The following is a 19,591-nucleotide window of genomic DNA, read 5'->3' as shown; positions in this document are numbered from 1 at the left end:
CTCATCAACTGTCGTGAGTTTAGCACCCAGTCATGAGGGGCCTTGACAGATCAAGCTAAGGCAGCCTGACACCACTGGTGTGAAAGAAGATTCTAATTCTGGATAATTAGCTGACGAGAGCATGTTAGAGGGGAGGGGGGCAGAGGGGAGGGACGGGGGGAGCTGAGGCAAAGTGGCAGTGCGTCGTAAGCACTTTCTATCAACTTACTGTTGATCTCTGTTCTCTCTCGCTGTCTCTCTCTCATCCATCCATCCATTTCTCTGTCTCTCTCTCTCCTTCACCTGACCTCATTTACACATCTCTCTCTCTCTCTCTGGGGACCAGCGATGATGCACTTATTCCTCATGTAATGCCTCACAATTACTTGGATCCAGGTAATCCTAAATAATCTCAGCTCCATAATATTGATCCATGTGTAGAGTCTATATTTTAGTATTTTACTTTTAAAATATATGTATTTCATTTTAGCATTAGTGCTCTTCAACCTGCAGTGAGCAGATGCAGCTATACCTAACAAAACAAAACACTTTATTAATATGAATTCACTTTTTAAAAATACGAAGTATATTAAAGGAACCGTGTGTAACATTTTGGGGGATCTATTAGCAGAAATGGAATATAATATTCATAACTATGTTTTCATTACTGTATAATCACCTGAAACTAAGAATCGTTGTGTTTTCGTTATGCTTAGATTATAATGAGTCCTTTGTATCTACATAGGGGGCATGTAGATACAAATATAGATACCGCCATGTTTCTACAGTAGCCCAGAACGGAAAAATCAAACACAGGCCCTAGAGAAAGACTTTCATGAATTTACTAGGGATGTCAGTCGATTAAAGTATTTAATCACAATCAATCGCATGATTTTCCATAGTTAATAGCGATTAATTGCAAATTAATCGCACCGTTTTTATCTGTTCAAAATGTACCTTAAAGGGAGATTTCTCAAGTATTTAAGTAGACAAATATGCTTGCTTTATGCAAATGTACGTATATATTTATTATAAATAACACAAAACAATGATACTGTCACAACTGACACAATGCTACCCAGTTGTTTTGTTTTTTTATCAATCAACATAATGAGGACTTCATTTTAATGAAAGTATCTTCAATCCATAAGTTTTCTTTTTTCTTCTTTTACTTATTTTTTTCAATTAATGTTTTGTTTTGAATTATGTATTTTTTTTTAAGAATTTCCAATGCATATCTGCAAAGTTGCAAAAATGTTTATATTGGATGTATCTGCAAAATATTCACTGATAAAATATTTTTAAAAATTCCCCGACAATATCCGGTCATAACAACTGAAGCAGGTGTCAAATCCTGTGCTTTGTGTGCCCATCATGCACCATCTTCTGCGCCGTTCGAGAACGTAGCACTTCTTGGACTCATTGCCTATAATCCAGCCAGCCAAGCCAAGCACGTCTCCTTCAGAATATATCTTAAATAATTTAGAAGTATATGAATGGGTCTTCGAGGAGACAGGGTTGGAGAATACAGTATGTGTGAACTAGCACACATACACTTACTGTATCCTTCCATGTTTATCAAAATATAAATGCCCCGCTAACTCTTAAGTTGGCTGATACAATCAGTGACCTTATTATTATTTGCTTGTGGCATATTGTCACTTGGCAATTCTGTCAGCAGACGGTGTCGCATGCTGTTTCGATGTCCTAGTTCTTGCGGTGGTCTATAGTAGCCCTTGTGAATGCATTGAGCAAAAGGCGTAGATGATGCTGATGATGTTGATGCCAGTAACCCAAACTGCCACAACAGGCTTGTCAAAGTGTGCCGTGAATGAGAAAGACCAGATGAGAGTGAACATTCACACAGGTATAATGACATATAACACAAATAAACACATAAGTGAACACACACACACACACACACACACACACACACACACACACACACACACACACACACACACACACACACACACACACACACACACACACACACACACACACACACACACACACACACATACGGTATATTCACATAGGTACAAGATTTTGCAGGTGCGCAAAAGCACTTGCTCACATTTACATACATCTTCAATGTCACATAGATACACAGGCACGTGGCGCACATGCACGTTCAAAAATGCAGGTGCACAAAATCTCATGCACACGCACACGCACACACACACACAGCGCCAGAGAGGCTAGCTATCTTGGAGGGAGTCTTGACGTAATGTGGGTCTAACACAGAGTGACATTTGTGATGTCAGATTCTTTGCACCACCGGCTGGGTAGTTAATGGCCATTAGAGGCTGTGCAGAGGCTCTGATTGGTGTAGGAGGACAATGTGACCGAGTGTGTATGTGTGCATCAATAACACCTCAATGTAATGGCTATAGTTGAAAGAGTGACCAAACCAGACACGGACCATATCGGCGCATTTATGCCCAAAAAAATCCTTAAATCGTTTCTACACATGTAAACCCGCCTCACATGACAGTACTTATGCCTGACCATATTCTCAACCATGCAGCTCTCTGACCGTATCAACACATTTACTGAGTTAACCATCCATGAATGTCTACATATCAGACCGTGACCCAACAGTTAAGCCCGGCGCCGGGGCCCCCTGTGTGCCGCACGCGGAGTGGGCCCATCCAACCATGGCCAAGGTGGGCCCCAGCCACCGACTTGAGCCAGACACAATGGGCAGGACCGATGGTTTTGAAATGATATCTATTACTGTTAGTGACAGCAGTCCCGGACAGCGCGCTTTGATGCTCCTGCAGACTGACAAGCCGAGCAGAGTGACACTGATGGCTGTGGGCACAAATCAGAATCGCTTTACTGCATCGGCGGCGCCCCTGCGACGCTACGCTCTCCCTAACCCCGGCCCCAAACCTCTGCCCTGCTCTGCTCTCTCCCCAAACTGAGGGTGAGAGGTAGGGAAAACAGGATAGAAGAAACAAGGGGAAAGAGGCAAAGAATACGCATTTGTAAGTTATCATTAGGTCTAACTTCTCAGCACCATCTATATCACTGTCTCCTCTTTCACCCAAAAGAAACTACCCTTCTTCACTCGACACTCGTCTCACACTTCCTTCTTTTTTCTTCCTTTTCTCTGTAAGAGATTTTTTCCTTTTTTGTTTTACTATCTAAGGTTTGATGAAGGCTGTTTTTGAGAGATAGAAGATACAGATTTAGGAGGGATGAGGAATGAGTTAAAGCACAGGACTAAAGAAAACAAAAAGAGAGAAAAAAAAAGACTTTGAATTGTAGACCGAACTTCTTAATGCCTCGGGAATGAGCCATGCTACTGGAATGGATTCCCCAGTGGGGAAAAGAAACTAGTTAATCCAGGATGTGTTGACATTTCTTTGGCTTGAAGCACTTCCATTTCCACCTATAATTGAAAACATCTTACAATGCCGCAAATTAAGGCTGATCCCTTCTCACACGGTCTCATCCAGCAATCCATTTTTTAAAAGTTTGAAATAATTTGACAAAAAGTATCCTGAACACTCAAGCATGTTAAAAGATGTGTTCTAAACAAACCGTGGTTGTGTTTGTTATCTTTCTCTGTGCTACTGTATTTAGTTTCTGCCAACATACAGTCCATATCTAGCTATAGCAACACACACATACTGTCATGTATCATGCACAGTTTGCCCGCTGGCACTGTAAGAAATCTCATCAGTTAAGTGATGCTGTGGTCCCAACATCTGAGGACTGATCTGAGGTAACATAATAAACAATGAATATACACACAAGCGAGCACACTACTAAATACATAAATGCGTGCCTGTGATTTTAAAGTGCACAGACACTGGCGCACACAGCCAGAGATAAACACGGCGGCGAGTGAATGCAGGCGGCGGGGTCTGACTTCTACGTATGTGTGTGTCAAACACACTTCCCGGCGTCTGAGCACCAGCTCCTCAGAGGGAGAGAGGAGAGGTAGTGGTGCCCACTCAGCCGAAAGGCCTCTGGCCACCATGCCAGCACGATCTCTTCAGCACGTCGGGACCCCCGTCGCTCGCTGCGTCTCCCTTTCCCTTTCTGCCTCTCGCCTCTCCCCCCAACCCGCGTTTATTTCTGTCAGCTTCCATATTCTTGTCTTCACAGCGTGTTTGCCCGTACTCACAAGACATTTCTAGTTCGTGCAGACGAGGCGCTGCCGCCGACTGTGGGGACCCCCGGTAAGATGGTAAACAGGCACACCAGCTTCTGCGGGCAGGCTCCCCAGTTGTAGTCGGGGCCTGGGGACACGTCGGAGTCAGACCTTCCCCTTATCCTTATTCTCTACAGGGACGATCAGTAGGCCTGTTAAGGCCCTGGTGTGACACCGCCTGTCCCATACGATACACCAACGCAGGCACCAGGCTCTCCCCCTGCGGTTGTACGGCCTCCATATGCACACATCACTACAATGAGGGTCCTTCAGTGAAGGCCCCAGCTTTCCTGATATCAGGGATATTATCTGGAAAGATTGTTGCCAGTGGACAACAATAAAAGGTCAGAGGAGCACTCGCTGATCATGACCATGATAAACACAATAGTGTACGGTAAGAGTGGAGCATTTGAGGGTCCAATAGTAACACAAACACTGAAATATATTAAAAGTAAACACGTGGTTAAAATTTGAAGGGGGCTTCTGCCATATAGTGATGAATTGGAAAACATACATTCAATAATATCTGAACAGAATGTAGATTGTGTTTCCTCTTTGAAAACATTATATACAGTATGGGGTATAGTTATAATAATGTCCTCTAAATGTTAAGTGAACGTCTCATTGTGATGGAAATAATTTAGAGCAAAATCGTATTTTTTACCAACCATGGGTGTATTAACTAGATAGCATACCAAAACAACATCTTTAAAAGAAAAGGAGAAAAGGAGAAATTTGCTGTTAAATGAAACAAACAAATATGTGAGAATAAACCCATTCAATGTCATAATATCCCATCTTTTATACAAATGATGTGTTTGGGAAAAAAGGGCAGTAATTAACTGTATCATACACAAATACAAGTTCTGTTTCATTTGAATAATCCTCAATTAAATAATGAACACAGAACTAATCAGAATCACAGCCTGAGTATTAAAAAAAACATGAGCAATCCTTCCATGTTTCAGTCTCTAACGGAGAGAGCGATTCTCGCTACGATTCAGGGTCATACAGAAGCTCTGCAGCCTCAGCTTGGGGTTGTCACGACCTATCAGGACCGCTGTTAATTAGGGGAGACCTGAATTAAATTCTACTACGAATCACTGAGGTCAAAGCACTAAGAGGTAGAAATGAACATATGAACCATATGGAAGTAAAGAGGAGGAAATAGTGAGGAGGGGTGGGAGAGAGGAAATTGAGAAAAGAGCAGTTGTGGGCAATGTGAAAAAAAGACTGAAAAAAATGACCAAAAAAGTCACCACCATCACGTCACAAATCTAAATCTTTTCCATCTTATCTTGCCCCTTCAATGGGTTGTTCAACCAACCCAACTTCCTGTCGTCTCAGTAGTCTCCTGATGGTCCTTTACTGATTGACGTGCCGGAGCCAGTAGCTCCATCTATCTGTCCTTTAATGAGATGAGCAGGAAGGAGGGCTTCAGGAATTGATAGCTGACATTCTTGTCGGTTCCCTCCCGCTCCTGCCTCTGTACACCAGTTAGGGGAGGTAAAGGCCGTATATAATGACCAGCCCCAGTGTACTGATTTACAGTGCTGACCCTCGGTCCGCCCTTACAGCAGAGACAATAGTCTCTACACAGGGCAATAAAGGAACATACAACAGATCCCAGGGACTGGCTGTCACCATCTGGCTTTACTGTAGCAATGGCTACTGGATAAGATGCAGACATGTAGAATTACTGAGACACACCATTCCTGTTCAATCACCAACTCTGTTTTCCTAACGCCAATTATAGCAAATTAAGTTAGCAAAAGACAGAAGACAAAGCGTTACATCTGGAACACAGTCAAAAAAGACATTAAAACAGGACCTAAATCAGAATTTCTTAAACGTGCCGAATATTTTGTTTCCAACACTTTTTTTATGTACTGTATATAAACTAGGGCTGTCAATCGATTCAAATATTTAATCGTGATTAATTTCATGATTGTCCATAGTTATTGTAATTAACTAATTAATTAATTAATTAATTATCTTGAGGTCAGAGGTCAAGGGACCCCTTTGAAAATGGCCATTGCAGTTTTTCCTCGCCAAAATTTAGCACAAGTTTGCAGCATTTTTTGCAACAAGCTAGTATGACATGTTTGGTACCAATGGATTCATTAGTTTTTTTAGTTTCATATGATGCCAGTATCTTCACCTTTAAAACTGAGCCAAAATCTCAAGTTGCGTTAGAAAAATTAGTGGCGTTAAAATTAATTTGCGTTATCATCGCGTTAACTTTGACAGCCCTAATATAAATATATGAAAAATTGGACAAAAAAAATGAAATAAAAAAAAAGTTGTTTCAATTGATCAATAAAGATGTTTTTTTTAAATAAACTATGGCATTGTGGGGCACCCTGGCAGCTTAGGGGTTAAGGTGCTATCGCTATCCGCAAACCACACGTCCCAAGTTTGCATCTTGCCGGAAACCTTTGTTGCGTGTCATTACCCGTCTCTCTCCTCCCGTCATCTCTCCACGGCCAGCTATCTAATACAAGAGAAACAACTATGGCATTGTGGGACCTCCTTCGGCTTCTTCATCTGTATATGCAGCCAGAAAGGAATAAAATAAAGCATGTGTTTGGACACCAGTCACCCCCTCCTGAACATATTTGCAGTTTGAGAATGAGTACAAGAAGAGTGCAACATAGAATGAAACAGAGGGACCTCTTTAATCCACTATGTACAAGGTCTCCACTACCAGTGTACAGAATCCCTGCTCCAAGATTGGGTGCAAGTAAATTAAATATTAATCAAACACAAATGCTGAAAAAAAGGGGAGACAGAAAGATAAAAAAGACTGCACTAGAGAAACCTCATAGTGTCAAAGTAAAAGGTACGTGTTGTTTAAGACCTCACTTTAAATGTGTCGGTCCTGATCCAGCAGGACAGGGGGACTCAGGTGACAACTTGTGTCCCTCTCCGACGAACGTGGACCTCCACGGCCTCCCCACAGCCAGTGTTTTCTGGCAGGTCATAAAAGATAATTGCGTTGCCTGGGCTTTTTAAGAGTTAGCCAACGAGTGCTCCAGGGTGGTCAAGGGGACTTAATGTGTGTTTACCATGACACAGAGACACTGAGACTATACCTAGCCACCCACTAGATAGCAGATAAGACATCAATCCACCCCACTTCTCCAATTTAGGGAAGAAGGGAAGGAGAGGAGGGGGCTGTTTGAGGAATGAGTGGCGCTTGTCCCGTCCACCGTTGGGACTGCACGCACCATAACTATCCACTGAACACGTGTGTGTGTGTGTGTATATGTGTGTCTACGCGTTATGTGTGCATGTGTTTCTGTGTGTGTGGGCCAGACCCAGCAATCTACAGGGAGTCGTTGCCCTATAGCCCCAGCCCTGCTATAACTTCATTAGGTGTGTGTGGAGGTAATGGCACCGTTGTCCAGGAGCTCGTAACATGGAGCCAGAGGCCCATCGGCTACCCGCCAGCCCAGCCCACACAGATACTGCACCGGTATGCCTCTGTATAAGCTCCAGTTATATGGGCAGAATTAGCGTTTAGTGAGGAGCCACTGTAACTCAATATGATACTGAAGTGAGTGGAATTTTCGAACAACACGAGGATTAGATTGGGGACATGAGGGATAGATTAGTGGATTAATTCTCACTAGATGTATATAATTCTGCTGGGCAATGTGAATAAAGACTCGGGGGCAAATGTAGACAGAAGAACGTAATTGATTCTAAACTAGACGATCCATACCGTTCACACCACTGATGCGATAAAGCCAGTCCAAACGCAGTCCAAATTCTGCTGACGGCCAGGTTGCGGTTACTGCTTTGTTGGAGTCAATGAGAGAATGATCACAAAAATGTGCTGCTTCTTCAAAAATAATATATTAAACTCCTGGATAAAGCAACATAATCTTAAAATGTTGCACTTCCAAGGTGTAACAATCGATTCCAAGTGGAAAGGATTAAATTGCATTATGTCATTGTCTGTAGCCTATTGTTTTGTGAGTTGTCACTCACCGTTGGCAGTCTGCCAGCTAAACACAAAGTCAGAGAAGAAGAAAGTGTTTCTATACACCGGTGATGTATTTATAGAAGCTGTAGGGGCAGATACGCAGTAGATAATACATACAATCATACATAGATATGAAGATGTTGGTATTTAGCATTTATAAGCAGCATCTAAAAAAATGCTTTATAACATGCTTTTTCTTATTCAATGCAATGAGAAACTAAATCCAAACAGAATTTGAAATGCATCATCATATCGTATGTAATGTCTGAAGAGGCTTCTAATGAAAGAGAAGAACATACGGTGCAGATGGAGGACTGACGACACTCATACACCGTGATCTACTTGTCGTTTCTGGTTTCTTCCATAGTAGACTAAAAGGTACAGCTCATTTGAATAATCAGCCTGGTCATAGACAGACACACGCACACACAGACTGATTGAGTTGCGCATCCCATTTCCGAAGAGAGCCTCTGTTTATTTATTTGCTATATGTCTGAACTTGCCGGTCTTGATGTTGTTGTGTCGTAAGTGAGTCAGAAAGGGGCCCTTTATTAAATCACTGGGCTCTCCTGCTGGAGTGAGACTATCCCACAGATCTATGGTAATACACAGCCTGGGGTGGAGGACAATTCCATTAGTGGAGGACAGGGGCTGGGGCTGATAGCGCTACAGATAGGGCCCCCTCTGTACTACAATACCTCTTGACTTGACTGGCCGTCAGACTGTTTAGCCTGAAGTTTTATAGAGCTAATCACCGCTGTTTGCACAAGTCGGAATAAATCTACCCCCTGACCCTGAGAGGTAGACACACAACAAAGCATTGTTGTCACGATACGAGTACCTGAAGAAGGTTTGAATCACAGCAAGACTGCAGCAAGAGAGCTGGTTAAAGGGAAATCTAAGTTTCATATAACCTATTTTCATAGTTTGGGCCATCATTCCTATTGTTAATAGTAACACAGTACTCTGGGAATGTGGCTAAATTCACAAAAAATTTGTCTGATGAAGCAAGAAACACAAGGAGTCAGATTGGTTTTAAACAAACTTCCAGGTTAGCCGAAGTTATTTGGAAAGCAATTGTGAGCATTAAAAGGATAGTTTGGGTGTTTTGAAGTGGGGTTGTATGAGGTACTTATCTATAGTCAGTGTATTACCTACGGTAGATGACGGTCGGCGTGCCCCCAGTTTGGAGAAGCAGACAGAAGTACGAGCACAAGAGCAAAGTAATGTACGGCTGTGGACAGGGGCCGGCAGCAAAACGTATTTTAGCCACCTAATTTAAAGTCCCACTTAAAAAAATCTATATCAGTTTAAGGAGAGCCTCTCTTTTAGGTGGCTAAAATATGTTTTGCTGCCGGCCCCGTCCACAGCAGTACGTTGCTTTGCTTCTGTGCCGGTACTCCTGTCTGTTACTCCAAACTGGGGCAAGTCTGGTGCCGACCGTCATCTACTGTAAATACACTGACTATGGATAAGTACCTCATACAACCCCATTGAGAAATAACCAAACTGTGCATAGGACACGCATAGCGCAACAACAACATCCACCGCTTGAACACCGACAAAAGGACATTTGTTGCATGTTGTACCCCTCTCTCCCCACATGTCCTGTCTCTCTACTGCTCAATAAAGGCAAAAAGTTGAAAACATAATAATAATAATAATAATAATAATAAAACATTTGATTACCCAAAACGTTTGTCATAAATATTCATCACAGTTTACAGAACCTCTGGTTCAACTTTGACCTACGGTACTTAACATAGTTTTCCTGTGCAATGAGAGACTAATAATGCTATTTTTGGGTGTCCTAAAACAGGTACAGTGTCTACTGTATATAAATGATGTTGTTTGGAGCTACTCCCAGCCCACAGCTACATTTAGTTTACATTTTTGAGTTGACCTTCACAAAGTTGGGCCAAATGAGCGAGCGAGAATAGGCCAGGCTTTGGGTAAAGCCTGTGATGAAAGCCCACCACTCTTGTTTTTATTGTCCACTCTCCACCAGGCGGAGTGTTGTGGGAACTCTGGAGAGTTGTGGCTGCTGTTTGATCACACCATGGGAGTCTGACCTGTCAGTAAGTGGTGGCAAACATGGCCCACACACGGAGCAGCGAGCGACTTTGCATGCATATGTGTGTATGTGTTTCCCACACACAGCGCCGCATACCTCACCAGAGGAGGCAGGTCACAACGTGTCAGAGTGTTGAGGATCCATAATGGCCATTTAGCCTTCAACAGCTAATATCAGCACTGCTGATTTACAAGGAATTGTGCTGTGTGGTCGCTGGAGTCAGGAGCTGCTTTCATCAAACCTGTTTGACATTAGCTGGTATGAACATACAGCAGAGAAGATACATATTATAGTATAATAATAATGATAATAAAATGAAAAAGCGATAGCAAATAAACTGGTATCATGCATAAGCTGCTCCCAGTACTGGACTACATACCAGCATGTACCATGTTAACATGGCACTGGCTCTGGTAACCAGCTGTTTCCAGCCAGGCGGAGTGACAAGGGACCGGAGGGAGCCATCGAAACTCCGGGGACTATGACAGAAGCGTGGTGACAAGTGACGACGACGCCCTCCCTCATGCATGTGTCCCCGCGCTGCACAGGACAGCACCCTCAGCAACAAGACAAGACGGGGCTCACGCACCATGCTAGGCTAATAGCCACGATATGCTCCGCCGAAGTCAACTCCGATAGAGGGCTGGCTCCGTGATCACTGCTGATAGGGGAACAATGTGACTCGCAGATGTCAGATTGCATATATGGAAACGGCAGCTTCACTTGTCTCCAGGAGAGTTTCTGTATCCAGTGATGAAAACTGGATAAGTAAGATTTGAAAAAGTTAGATGAATAAGAATCTGTAATGACCTAAGATTCACCTTCACCACAACGTGTTGGGAAGTATCACTCTGGTGCTAATGGAGAGTGTGTTTGTTAGATCTATTTGCTGCAGAGGCATGGTGTAAACAACATGTGCATGACGGTTTGACTAGACACACGTACAAAAATTGAATTTTGTCTCTTAAAGCTTACACACAAACACACACACACACACTCTACTTGCCCCTGTGACCAACTGGAGACCAGAGAGACATTGACATGACCCAGATAATAGGCCTAAAGTCTTGCCTCTACAATTTGATCAATTTGCAGTTTCCTCACAATCGCAGCCACTGCGCTGTCCCCCGCAGCTACTGCGTAGCCCCCCCACGCCCAGCCATGCAGACGCATCACCGCTCGCCACAGCAAGACGCTCTGCCTTTCACCCCTTTTCCCCCCAAATCACCGCTAAGCCTGCATGATGCCTGCTGCCGGGACACAAACGTGCTCTTGCTCCTGTCATCTCTAAGCAAGCACAGACAGGAGGGAAAAAGGCTGACAGTTTGTCTTGTACCATATGCCACGTGGCAGCAAAGCCTAACTGATACGGCCGGAGTTTGGGCCACAGCCACAGGCTCTTTTTTTTTAATCTATTTTATTCTCTTCTTCCTTGCATGTGCCTGTGTCTTGGGCGGAAATGTGAAACAAAATCACTGTCTGGCCCTCACCAGGCTGGATTTACTGTCTGGGCTCAGCCAGTGCAGTGAGCTGCTTTGATCGTTATTTGTGCAATATTTCAGACAGTACTCACGATAGGTCTAGCCACTGATAGCTGGAATAGCCTCTACTCAGCTCATGGGAGGCCTGTCATGCTGAGGAGGGTCCGAAAAGGGGGGGGGAAATATATGTTAGGAAGTAACTATCACCTCCTTCTCTTTGCCTCGAGACATGTTCGTCTTCAGTAAAGCTAATCAATCATGGATTCACCTGTGGGGTCTTTCCATACGCAGCGCAGGACTGGAATTTGAGCGAGGTTCTCAATAGTTTAGAATTTACCTGTGCGGTAGGCTTAGTGAAGGCAAATTTGTTGCTGCTGACGTTTTAACCCTTGAGGAGTATTGTTGCTTTGATCATTTTCCTCAGAGTCGACCCTCAGGCCACCAACAAATTTCAGAAAACTACGGTGTGTGTTTACAGCTGCCAACAAGGAATAAATGTGTGCCTGTGTGTGTGTTGCTTGGTCTGCTGAAATTAGGGGATATTACTGAATATGATATCCTCCTTTTGTGCCGAGGAAAAAGAGGCTGAAATATGTTTTCTCACTGTGAAAGGATTATGTGGAAGTGACATGACTGGAAAACAGGTGGGGTGATGAGTGACACTTCATCATTTTCATCACTGGTGGGCCGGCTTCTGTTTCCATCAGACACAAAAAAGATTTATTTACTGCATTTTTAACTTGATTTTTTCCCCCCCTTTCTCATCATGACCTTTTAATCATGGCTTTTCATAGACCTTAAATCAATAAGATTAAACATTCTGTAACTGTTGTGCTTTTCATGATCTGATTTGTGGTAGAGAAATGGATCTTGACAGTTTTCGTTCTTATTTTTTTATTTATTTTGTATTATTTATTTAAATCTTAACTAAGGGTCTAGCTTTTCCTGGAGCTTTCACGTCCCACAACTCACGGAGTTGGTCATTATCATCATCTTTAACCCCTCTTTTTAACCCTTTGACAGTCTAAGGAACATGTGTGTAGACTTCATGTTACTTTATCTTCTATCATACTGGATATAATTATGCAAAACAGACCTATGAATTTCTGTTACAGATGGAAAACTCTTCAAGTGTGTCAACTATTTAACTCGCACATTCTCCAAACTCCTGTGCCTCAAAAGAGAAACCTGCTTTAGTGCGATGCCACTGTCAGTCAACACCTCCCTGATGTGTCATTCTTCGCAGCAGCTACATGTAAACCCGGAACTGGGGCAAAGTGGTCACTATTTTCGCTCCGATGGTTCCCTTCCCGCCTTCGCCGGGGCCGGCGCAAGAAAGTAGGAGGAAGGCAGGAGTTGATGAAAGAAATGACAGGTGAGTGACAGATGCCTTGAGCAACAAGAGGTGGGAGGTAAGGGGGGAAGGGTAGAAGCGTGCTAGCCAGGAAGGTGCAGCGTAGTGCCACAGGTAAAGAGATGCCACGGTGGAAGATTGACGCACCTTGATGGCACTGGCAGGCAGATGTGACACAGGTGAGGGGCAGAGTTGGGGGACCTTCCAGGCTTCTCACAGCTGCTTCTTTTGCTCCTGTGAGACAGATGGACAGAGAGGCAGCCTTAGACAACGCAACCATGTGTGTTCATTTGCACAAACAGGCTCACACTCACACAGCTTTATAAAGTCAAGACAACACAGAGCGACAGAACATGTCTAATTCTAGCTTTCCTGATTGTTCCTCTAAAGTTATTGACCAGTTTCTACCATCTCTTTTCTTCCTTTACCCCCTCCCTGCTGCCACAGATCCATAACAGGTGCCTGATGTAACCATTGACCGTGTCACTCTCCCCTCCCCTCCTAAATCTCTATTCTGTCCTCCTTCTACACCCATTCTAATTAAATTGTATGTCCATTTAACTCCAGATAACCCTAACATTAACAATAAATTCTAGCCATTTGAATCAACTAATATGGAGCCATCCCAACCATCTGCGGGTGTACCATGATGTGAGCGTTATGTTGTGTGGATAGTAGAAGTAGTAGAAGTATTTCCTTTGGCTCCACAAATCTTGTCTTGGTTGACCAGTGAAAAAATAGGCAACATATGAAAAATGCTACAATTTCCCTTACAATATATCATGAGTCTATTTGCAGCATCATGCCACAAAGGCAGTGAAGTAAAATTACTATTAGTTACTGAAAAACATGACACAGATACACAAATTGGGTAGATTGTACAATAGAGTGCTGCGGGAATGAGTCCTAAAACCCAGAAATGAGTTAGCATTTTAGCACTTCTGGTTCCCTCGTCTGGAAGTCAGTAAATATCCCACTTGTCTTTTGCGTGTCTTACAAAAGGAAGTTGCTAACAAGTGGGTAAATGAGACTACTAAGCGTCATCACGCCGACTCGTCAGCCTTTACAGCCTCGTTGTGTATAAACGTTAGCTTTTTACTTCTGGCGATTGCATTCACACTTCAAAAACCATAAAAGTGGTTTTCATTTGTGAAGATTATCTTGCTGAACAAATTCGGTACGTGTCATGTATCATAAACGTTTGTTTGCCACAGAGTTTATTTCCTGCAATAATTGTCGAGGGAATCAGTGCGATGCCAACTTCCTGGATGGCCTACAAAAATATGTCATTCCTGCAGTGCTCTATTGCAGAGACGCTGACAGAACATTAGATGAAAGCAGAGATAAGGCAGTTGAATACCATTAACGCAATAGTTTGACATATTTCAGAAAAAACACTTATTGACTTTCTTGCCAACGGTTAGATGAGAAGATTGATACCAGACTCTTGTCTGTATGCTAAATATGAAGCCACAGCCAGCAGCTGGATAGCTTAGCTTGGCATAAAGACTGGAAACAGGGGGAAATAGCTAGCCTAGCTCTTTACGAATCTGCCTACCAGCACCTCTACAGGTCACTAATTAATACGTGTAATCTTTTTTCTATAATCCGTAAAAAAAAAAGTAAAAACAACAATTTGAGGTTTTACGGAGGTATGGATGGGACTATTTCCTGGCCAATTGCAGTGACTTCCTTGAGTTTCCACTGCAACGATGATAAGACTCCAGGAAGTCACTGTGCCATGAGCCACAAAATAGTAAAGGCATTGATTTTCTCGTCTAACTCTCAAGACAGTGTATGTGTTTTCCCTGAAATGTCAAATTCCTTTAAAACAAGTTTAACCAATAAAACATTACAGAAAAACATTGCACTTTGTTACACAGTACAATGCTAATGCAAAAAGGGTTTTTAATGTGTGCACTTGCTAACCATTTATTTACTGTCATCTCTGGATCTGAAGTATTAATTGAGTGACTGTAATTCAATAAGTGTACCAGCCAATTATGAAATCAATGATCATTGATTTCATAATTTACCATCTAGAGTGTAAACAGACAATTCAGTGAATGAACCTGAATCAACAACAGATGCCATCTGAACGGCATCTAAAAACAAGAATGCTTTTCTCCATGCAGATGAAATATGAATTAATCAGAGGTATGATATTTTATTCAGGGGGGGCCTCAGTAGCGAGCGGGGCACCCATCTGTCTCTCATCTCTCTAGTCAGCCATGTCATGTGGGACTGAAGTGAAAGAGAAAGAGAGCCTCTCTGATTGCCCGCCACCCAGCTCTTTGCTGCTGCTCAGTGTCACTGCCACTCACCCGCCGTTCTGATGTGTTCGCTCCTCTCCACCTCCATTAACGTCATTCTTGGTCGACACGCTCACAAATGGAAAGGCGTACAGGCCTCCAAAATAGGGAAAAGGGGAAACGCTTCATTTATGTTTTAGGTGTACATGGACACTTGAAAGGCAGAACAAGAGTGATATATTTCTTTATTTCCTTAAGTAGGCTTGCATTAACGAAAATGTCTCTGAATTTCAGCTTTGAAATGTTATTCTCGTACCCCGAGGAACGGGTCTACAACTAGAATCCTCCAGTTGTTATCCTATAGCAGGCTGGCTTAGGCCCCACTGTCAGTGAATGGAGATGTTTTGAGCAGACTGAGTGACGAGGTGCATAAGAGGTCGGCATTCTAAAGGGGCTACCAATTGGATCATGACCCATGAGGGACAGATATGGGCAGGGGATTTAGCCTCAAAGGTCGCGCTGGGGTCAAGGAGTGTCTTGCATTCCAGACTCCTAATCCTCTCCCTGCAGTCTGGAACGCCGGCCTTCGCTGCAGCTCCACACATGCATGCCCACACACACATGAACATGTACACCTCTCACATACTCGGTGCCCCTCGCGCCAACGAGCGCAGGTTGTGCTGATAGATTGGATAAAGAGACTTAAAATAAATGTATGCCTTACGTGGAGAAAGCGCGGGTTTACTCAATTCCCTGACCTTCCACTTATCCACCCGCCTCCTACCGGGCCATCGAGTTTCCCCCACGCTGAGACACCGGAGTGCCGGGGATGTTGGTAATTTGTCAGGGCAACGCAACCCCCACTTTTCATGCATGTGTGTGTGTCAGCATGCAAGCATGTGTACGCACCAGGGGCTCTCTCCGGGAATCTAACAGACTATGTCGCCAGTCCAGGCGGTCCCAGACAAGTCAGTGTCGGTGGCTGCGTAAGCACCGCTCATGCTAGTAGCGGTGCATTGGAAGCCGGGGCATCCTGGTCACGGCAATCCGAGCCATCCATCAACGACGATGTGACGTGCATGCCACCCAACACTGTGCAGCATTTGCGGCCCCCCTCCCCTAAACACTTATACATTACATGCACAGACGCAGTATACAATGGATACTATACACCCGAGATGATTTTTGGAAGCTGAACCTGTTGACATTTACGCTGCACATCCCATCACACACTAAAAACACACAAACATAGTGACAGAATTGCTCCATCTGTGGCTCGGACCGCACGTAACACAGCAGTTTGTGTGCAGCAGACCTCTACTGTTTGTGTTGGAGTGGCCCACATGCTGGGCCTTCAATTGTAACCCCCCCCCCCTTCACTTCCTATCCCACTACACTATACCAAACAGAGCCAAATAAAACACAGGCTAACATAATGTAGCAGCATGTCAGTGCTGGGCCCTGGAGCAAGGCTGAAACATGAACCGCTCTGTACCAGCCATTAGGACAAGAGTAAACGCAGCTACGATTTCTTCCGAGCCGTCCAGCCCTTATGTTGTCCAGCGCAGAGTTTGTGTGTGTGTGTGTGTGTGTGTGTATGCCAGCAGCAGATTGAGTGATGTATCCTGTGTGGCTGTGGTGTGCTCAGTGGGCCAGAGAGAAGTCCCAGCAGGGGACTACTTCTCCCTTGGCCCCCAGGCCACTGCACTTCATCAATCTCTCCACTGGGAAAGGCCTGCCACTGGATTGCAACAGTTTCACATACACACACACACACACACGATTACGCTCACTCAGAGAGAGGAAGCAAACGCAGACAGACCAAAGTATACAGAGTCCAAGGGATATGGCGGTTTAGGAAATCAAGCCAAACATTTAGGAGAAATTAGTATTTTCTAACCTTCATTCACACAGATTTTCATCTTTTTCATTCCGAGCAACATCCATCAAGATATCATCTAAGAATTTATTCATTCAATTTTTACTTGCATTTTACTTTTAATAATTTATCAATATGTTTTTTTTGTTGGATGTTCTTTAACTTTCTTTGGAAAACGGTTTAAAAATGCCCTACAAATGTGTTCTCTTTTATATTTTTAGTTACACATCAAGCAGGTTTGCATTGGAATGCCATTATTTGTACAAATTAGTAAACAATTTGTTGAACACACGTTCTCCTTAAGGCAAGAGAGCCAGTAATCTCGTCATAAATGACAGCTGACAAGCCACAAGGCCAATGTTAGATTACGACATTGGTTCATCTTTAATGTGTTTCAAATTTCCTTAGATTCAAACAAAAAAAACAAGAAGGCACATCAACATATTTTTATAGATTGATGTGGTGTGAATTCTCCCTCAGTTGGTCGGAGGGCCCGTGCTATGTGAAAGGGTGTGGCAGAGAAGAATTCTAGCGCTAGAGCCCATAATTGGCTGGAATGACATTGATGAGGTGAGAGCTGATAGCTGCTGTGTTCGGGGCCTAACTCTTCTCACGGTAAGATACACTTCATGTCTACTTACAAAATCCTAGTCATGACTTTAGCGGTTTACGTCCACACAATAAATTTAAAAGAATTAAGGGACATTTAAAATGTGGTGTGGTTTACTTGTCATCACTTTGTTTTGCTTTAGCGGGGAGGAATCCTGTCTGTCTCAGACCTCACTTCCTTTGCCTCGGAGTTAAAAGGAAGCATGAGCACACACAGGCACATGTAAACACACATGCTGTGGAGCCTCTGGCACAATTCCTGACCTCAGATGAGGGCTGTGCAGATTCAGCGAAGGTGAGAAATAGCTAGCCTCCTCTTGAGTCGATGATGACTCCTAAACTTGAGAAACATTTAGGGAATTTCTCATGCCTCAGCTGGAAGCGGCAGGGATCCCCTCTCACTCTGCATTCTGCACAGATAGATTTAGAAGTCATGTAATGCCAAAGAAAATCTTCTGGATCTGATTTAGAGATAGTGCACGATACACACTTGAGGAGGTAAACTAAAACGTATTTCTAACATTACAAGATATTGACATGCACTGAGCAGAAGGTGCAAATCTTAAAAATAGAAGCAGGCTTTTTCAGTCGTCTATTCGTGGCTGAGCAGCTCGGTTGAATCATTGCTTTGTCGAGTCGAGAGGAAGCTGTGGAAGGAAAGACAGAAAGAATGAACGGCTAAAACGGAAAACAAGAGCCAGAGCTGGTGAGGAGAGTTGGTTTACAGTGCAATCAGCATTAAGGAAATTGGTTTGCACTAGCGCTGCAAGTGGAGAGAGGTGATTGATGCTAAGCTAGGCTAGCAGGAAGGAAGTGGAGAAATTAGCGGCAGGCCAGGGCACTGAGAGCTGTCAACTACTTCCTGGTCAAACTGGGGTGTGAAGTATGCGTCCACTGCCAGCCCTCGTGTACCACTTGGACACAAGCACACACACATTTGAAAAAACTGTGCACGCGTACACGCATACTGGAAATTTTGCATTGAGCTGTACATTTACTGCACTACATGGCCACAAAACCTAAACGCAACCTGACTCTTCCAATCTGAAATTTTAGTGGAATATCTTGATTTTAAGACACACACTTTCTTCGGCATACAAACACAGACTTAAATTACTGCACACACACTCCCATAAAATACAAATTTTGAACTATTTTCAATCACAACGAGCACACATGACCCCTTTCTTGATCTCAGCTCCCTTGCCTCTGCACACAAGCCTTCAACAGCACATCAAAACAACACAGCGCAGTCTCCGGGGCACTGTGTCAAAACTTGGCTCCATGCATGCCAACAGTGCAGCCACGTCAAGCCCCTGACAATAGCGGTAGTAGCGTACATGCAGTGTAATTAAGCAAGGCAACAGAGGACGGGCGCGGAGGAGGAGAAGACGCAGAGATGCCCTTGATACTTGGGTGTCGGCGCTGACAGCATTTCCTCTGACAGCTTCATCTCGTCGGCCACCGCAGAAGCCCTTACGTCTCCTGACATGTGCTTTACTCATCCCTGCCTCGCTCCTCCATTCCCTCGACATGACGGGTAAAGAAGGGATGGAAGGAGGGAGGGCTGGAGACGGATGGAGGGATATTATGATAGCCAGGTCAAATAAGGAGTATGTGGACACACTTTGGCCTACAGTATATGGGGGCTGAGGAAGGACATTTGTTAGTGTTATGAAATATTTAAGAATAATGAAATAGCTACCTATTTGATTTAAAATTGCCATATGGATCTTTAAGTGTTTATAAAGTTGATATAAGCAAATCAATTAAAAGAAAGAAAAAAACAAAGCTGTCTGATGAA

General features: G+C 43.6%; 1 long non-coding RNA gene across 1 annotated transcript in view; it reads right to left on the bottom strand.

Moving 5' to 3' along the window:
• The window catches only part of LOC141757742 (uncharacterized), a 113,868-nt gene that overhangs the window by 19,440 nt on the left and 74,837 nt on the right, over positions 1-19,591 (bottom strand). The window contains exon 4 of the long non-coding RNA XR_012591742.1: positions 13,195-13,281. This is a non-coding gene — a long non-coding RNA (uncharacterized LOC141757742). The remainder of the gene's footprint in view (positions 1-13,194; positions 13,282-19,591) is intronic.

The sequence above is a fragment of the Sebastes fasciatus genome, chromosome 19 (assembly GCF_043250625.1).
Source record: "Sebastes fasciatus isolate fSebFas1 chromosome 19, fSebFas1.pri, whole genome shotgun sequence".
In the NCBI taxonomy this organism is placed as follows: Eukaryota; Metazoa; Chordata; class Actinopteri; order Perciformes; family Sebastidae; genus Sebastes; species Sebastes fasciatus.
Note: the sequence above shows the minus strand (reverse complement) of the source record. Positions and strands in the feature narration are given on the sequence as shown.